A 5,700-nucleotide genomic window follows, 5' to 3' on the forward strand; every position below is an offset into this window, starting at 1 on the left:
AATATTTCATGCGTCATAATTTATTCTACTCTATCTTGCAAATACATATTTGTGTGGCAATGTCATGCACAACACACATAACTATTAGATCCTTAAGATCAAACCCGTGTCATTGTTTTGGTCCACTGCAGTGCAGTAGTCAAAAAAAAGAATAAGTGAAGTGTCCACAGATAGCCAGGATAGAGCCCAGAGTGTTAATGTTTAAAATGTATAAAAATATTATTGATTACAATTCTTTACTGTTAATATCAACAATAAGCTTTTTATTTTGAAATTACAAGTTTAAAAAAATGCTGTTACATTTACATTTAATGCTGTTTCACTGTAATCATTTATTATAAGTATGGACACAGAATCAAGTGAACAACATTTTGAAATAAGTTTAATTGGAATTTTGTACTATGCAAAAACAAAACAACAACAACAACAACAACATATTAAACAAACACAGCCAGTGCCTTCATTTGTCCATTACATGTCAAACATAGCACTGACCCTTAGCCCCTGATCATCAGCACATGCTTTCAAAAAGAGCTCCATGTCCTTTGCAAACTGAAAAACAAAGAGGAACAAGTCCCTTGCTCCAGTGTCTTCTTCCTCTGACATGTCTCTTAAGACCCTCTGCTGGTCCCCTTGATTTAAGGACAGATATTTGGGCATTGTTACATGTGCCTTATTTTGGACAGCCCACTGCACAGCAGGACGCAGATCTTCAACAACTGCTGGCTCCTGTGTCAGGCAAATGGGGATGAAAACATAGTTATTTCTCTGTTGCAGAACAGTTTTTTAACAGTTATTCAAATGTCACTAACCATGTAATTACACTACTGTTTAAAGTGAATACTGACCTGACTGACTTCCTGGAACTTGCGCTTTTTCAGTCTGAAAATGGGCACGTGTTGTCCTTCAAGCACAGCTTTGGCTTCCTCTCTCCAGTGTGCAAATAGCTTGCCAGAGCTACGAAGAGTAAGGCCACAGTGAGGGCATGTCATTTTCATGGACTTTCCATCAGCTGCAGTTTTATTGAACACAGAGGGTAGAGCTTATGAATGTTCTAACAAAGACTCAGAAAATGGTTCAGATACCGAAGACAAAACCTTGGGGGGGGGGGGAGACGGGTCTCCTCGAAGAGTTCAGCGGGGAGCAGTCCTGATAATGGTGGCTGACTTGGCATTGAAGAATGCTGACAAGACAATAAATGCCTTGCCATATCCCCACGCCGTATGATTGTAATCTTACAGACAGGGCAGTGAAAGTGTCCTGTTGTCCTACAAAGCTGCCTGCACCGGCATATCATTTTATCTGTAAGAGAAAAAAACAAACAAACAAACAGATGTAATTTAAATGTAGTTGTATAGAATGCAATCAATTTGTCTAACAATCAGATTGTACATGTTAACAAAAACATCCAAGCCAACCTCAATAATGAAAGCAAAATGGTATGGATCACAAAAGTTATGTCAAGAAAAGTGGTGAAAAGTAAATAAAAATATATTTTATAAAAACACTATTTTTGTTGCAGATGAATGCACTGAACTGTACAATATCAACAGCAACTTTTAAGTCAACAAAGATACTGCAGAAGTGCTTAAAAAAGTGCATATTTATAACTATAAAGTATATTTAATACAAACATACCTTTTAAAGGCAAAGCATTTTTTATATGCACACTTAGATGCTCCTCAATCTTTGCCCTGACAGTAGGGCTGAAAGTGGGGCACAGAGGGCAGTGAAAGAGTCCTCTGCAACACGTGTTGCATTCCTGCAATTCTGGCTTTAAGCCTGAATTCCAGATTGATGTGTGCATCTAAAACACAGAGAGAAACAGATAAACACCATATACACATTTAAGTTAAGGTTTTAGCAGAAATAACAATTTACACTTGGCATGTAATAGATTTGGGAAGAAAATTCTTGAAAAAAAAAACCCAAATATTTTAAAAGACACTTTAATCTGTGAGATATGTTTCTATTGACATATAACAGTCAATTGAACAGAGGCTAACTAAAATCTGGGCAATAAAAAAGCTGTACAGAAAAGAATGACGAATAGAAGTATTGATAAATATATAAATCTGTTTGTGACGAAATTTGCAGTGTTGACGCTAACCAAAGGTGTCACAAGTACACACGTTCCTTACTACAGTTTAGATACCTCTGTTTAGAAAGCACTGGCTCGACTTTTTAGTCAAGTCGAAGTAAGAAGTACAGGGTCTAAAATATAATTTATGTACAAAATTTTGAAGTAATCTTGCGTCCAAAGCACGCGTGCTGATTTACAAATGTACGGATTACAAAGTACAGATACGCGTGCTAAAATGTGAGAAGTAGAAGTATAAAGAAGTATACAGTAGGCACAAAAAAGTACAGCAGTAAAGTAAAGATACCAGAAAATTCTACTTAAGTACAGTATTGAAGTATTCGTTATTTTGCATCTCTGACGCCAACAATAAATCATACTCTAATGCAAAATGTGGTTTTTGCTTCTTCTCGCCCACAGAAGCCGTTAATCCAGCTCTCTTACTAAAACCAGGCCCAGGAAAAAGCATATCTGTGTGTTTCTCTGCCATGGAGCACGATGAAAAAACATTAAAATAAGGAGGAATGTTGTTGTAACGCAAAAAAAGTGGCAACATGATCATTGTAAGAAAACTAGACGATTCCTAGAATTATGAAATCACTAACGGCAAATTTATATAAGAAAGACTTAACTAACCTTTGCGATCAACTTGCAAGACTTCCACGGTATCCATGCGTGTTTACGGCTACTGTGGAGGTCACGTGCTTCCGGCTACTGTGGAGGTCACGTGCTTCCGGCTACTGTGGAGCTCCACAGTGGCTGCAACCAGACACTTCTCACTAAAACTAAACAAAGGAAAGAAGGATGGAAGGAAGGATCACATGCATTGTCACCAAGGAAAGAAGGATGGAAGGAAGGATCACAAGCATTGTCACAAAGGAAAGAAGGATGGAAGGAAGGATCACAAACTTTGTCACAAAGGAAAGAAGGATGGAAGGAAGGATCACAAGCTTTGTCACAAAGGAAAGAAGGATGGAAGGAAGGATCACATGCATTGTCACAAAGGAAAGAAGGATGGAAGGAAGGATGACATGCATTGTCACAAAGGAAAGAAGGATGGAAGGAAGGATCACAAGCTTTGTCACAAAGGAAAGAAGGATGGAAGGAAGGATGACATGCATTGTCACAAAGGAAAGAAGGATGGAAGGAAGGATCACATGCATTGTCACAAAGGAAAGAAGGATGGAAGGAAGGATCACAAGCTTTGTCACAAAGGAAAGAAGGATGGAAGGAAGGAAAGATCACAAGCTTTGTCACAAGTGCAATACTTTAATTTTCTGCTGCTCATTCCTGTGCAATATCCCATCTGCCCTCCCGTCATATTTCTTTTCAAGATTTTCTTATTTAATCACTAATGTACATATATTTATATTTATAGATACATATATATTCAGTCATCTTTTCTCTTTTACCATGTCTCTCTAATATTTTGCTCCTTACTATTTTTCTATTTTCTTTATTGTTTTATTTTATTTTAATATATTTTCTCCTACTGTGCATGCTGCTGAGTGACTGCTGCTCGTCAAACACATTTAATTGCAATGTTGACCCTGTGCTAACTTGCAAATGACAAATAAATCTGAAAACTGAAACTAAATTAAGGAAAGAAGGATGGAAGGAAAGATCACAAGCTTTGTCACAAAGGAAAGAAGGATGGAAGGAAGGATCACAAGCTTTGTCACAAAGGAAAGAAGGATGGGAGGAAAGATCACAAGCTTTGTCACAAAGGAAAGAAGGATGGAAGGAAAGATCACAAGCTTTGTCACAAAGGAAAGAAGGATGGAAGGAAGGATCACAAGCTTTGTCACAAAGGAAAGAAGGATGGGAGGAAAGATCACAAGCTTTGTCACAAAGGAAAGAAGGATGGATGGAAGGATCACATGCATTGTCACAAAGGAAAGAAGGAAGGAAGGAAGGAAGGAAGGATCACAAGCATTGTCACAAAGGAAAGAAGGATGGAAGGAAGAATCACATGCATTGTCACAAAGGAGAGAAGGATGGAAGGAAGGATCACATGCATTGTCACAAAGGAAAGAACGATGGAAGGAAGGATCACATGCATTGTCACAAAGTAAAGAAGGATGGAAGGAAGGATCACATGCATTGTCACAAAGGAAAGAACGATGGAAGGCAGGATGACATGCAATGTCACAAAGGAAAGAAGGATGGAAGGAAGAATCACATGCATTGTCACAAAGGAAAGAACGATGGAAGGAAGGATCACATGCATTGTCACAAAGGAAAGAAGGATGGAAGGAAGGATCACATGCATTGTCACAAAGGAAAGAACGATGGAAGGCAGGATGACATGCAATGTCACAAAGGAAAGAAGGATGGAAGGAAGAATCACATGCATTGTCACAAAGGAAAGAAGGATGGAAGGAAGGATCACATGCATTGTCACAAAGGAAAGAAGGATGGAAGGAAGGATCACATGCATTGTCACAAAGGAAAGAACGATGGAAGGCAGGATGACATGCAATGTCACAAAGGAAAGAAGGATGGAAGGAAGAATCACATGCATTGTCACAAAGGAAAGAAGGATGGAAGGAAGGATCACATGCATTGTCACAAAGGAAAGAACGATGGAAGGCAGGATGACATGCAATGTCACAAAGGAAAGAAGGATGGAAGGAAGGATCACATGCATTGTCACAAAGGAAAGAAGGATGGAAGGAAGGATCACAAGCTTTGTCACAAAGGAAAGAAGGATGGAAGGAAGGAAAGATCACAAGCTTTGTCACAAGTGCAATACTTTAATTTTCTGCTGCTCATTCCTGTGCAATATCCCATCTGCCCTCCCGTCATATTTCTTTTCAAGATTTTCTTATTTAATCACTAATGTACATATATTTATATTTATAGATACATATATATTCAGTCATCTTTTCTCTTTTACCATGTCTCTCTAATATTTTGCTCCTTACTATTTTTCTATTTTCTTTATTGTTTTATTTTATTTTAATATATTTTCTCCTACTGTGCATGCTGCTGAGTGACTGCTGCTCGTCAAACACATTTAATTGCAATGTTGACCCTGTGCTAACTTGCATATGACAAATAAATCTGAAAACTGAAACTAAATTAAGGAAAGAAGGATGGAAGGAAAGATCACAAGCTTTGTCACAAAGGAAAGAAGGATGGAAGGAAGGATCACAAGCTTTGTCACAAAGGAAAGAAGGATGGGAGGAAAGATCACAAGCTTTGTCACAAAGGAAAGAAGGATGGAAGGAAGGATCACAAGCTTTGTCACAAAGGAAAGAAGGATGGGAGGAAGGATCACATGCATTGTCACAAAGGAAAGAAGGATGGAAGGAAGGAAGGATCACAAGCATTGTCACAAAGGAAAGAAGGATGGAAGGAAGGATCACAAGCATTGTCACAAAGGAAAGAAGGATGGAAGGAAGGATCACATGCATTGTCACAAAGGAAAGAACGATGGAAGGCAGGATGACATGCAATGTCACAAAGGAAAGAAGGATGGAAGGAAGAATCACATGCGTTGTCACAAAGGAAAGAAGGATGGAAGGAAGGATCACATGCATTGTCACAAAGGAAAGAACGATGGAAGGCAGGATGACATGCAATGTCACAAAGGAAAGAAGGATGGAAGGAAGAAT

At 38.5% G+C, this 5,700-nt stretch overlaps 1 long non-coding RNA gene across 1 annotated transcript; it reads right to left on the reverse strand.

The window, feature by feature from the left end:
• Positions 1-365: 365 nt before the first annotated feature.
• On the reverse strand, positions 366-1,266 carry LOC146710980 (uncharacterized). Its single transcript, XR_014920072.1, has 2 exons — positions 849-1,266; positions 366-729 (listed from the first exon to the last, which is right to left on the reverse strand). It is a non-coding gene; the product is annotated as an uncharacterized LOC146710980 (long non-coding RNA).
• Between the last annotated feature and the right edge of the window lie 4,434 nt (positions 1,267-5,700).

The sequence above is a fragment of the Copadichromis virginalis genome, linkage group LG4, assembly GCF_057382275.1.
Source record: "Copadichromis virginalis isolate Kocher_CV1m ecotype Utaka linkage group LG4, C_Virginalis_male_GT1.1, whole genome shotgun sequence".
Classification (NCBI taxonomy): Eukaryota; Metazoa; Chordata; class Actinopteri; order Cichliformes; family Cichlidae; genus Copadichromis; species Copadichromis virginalis.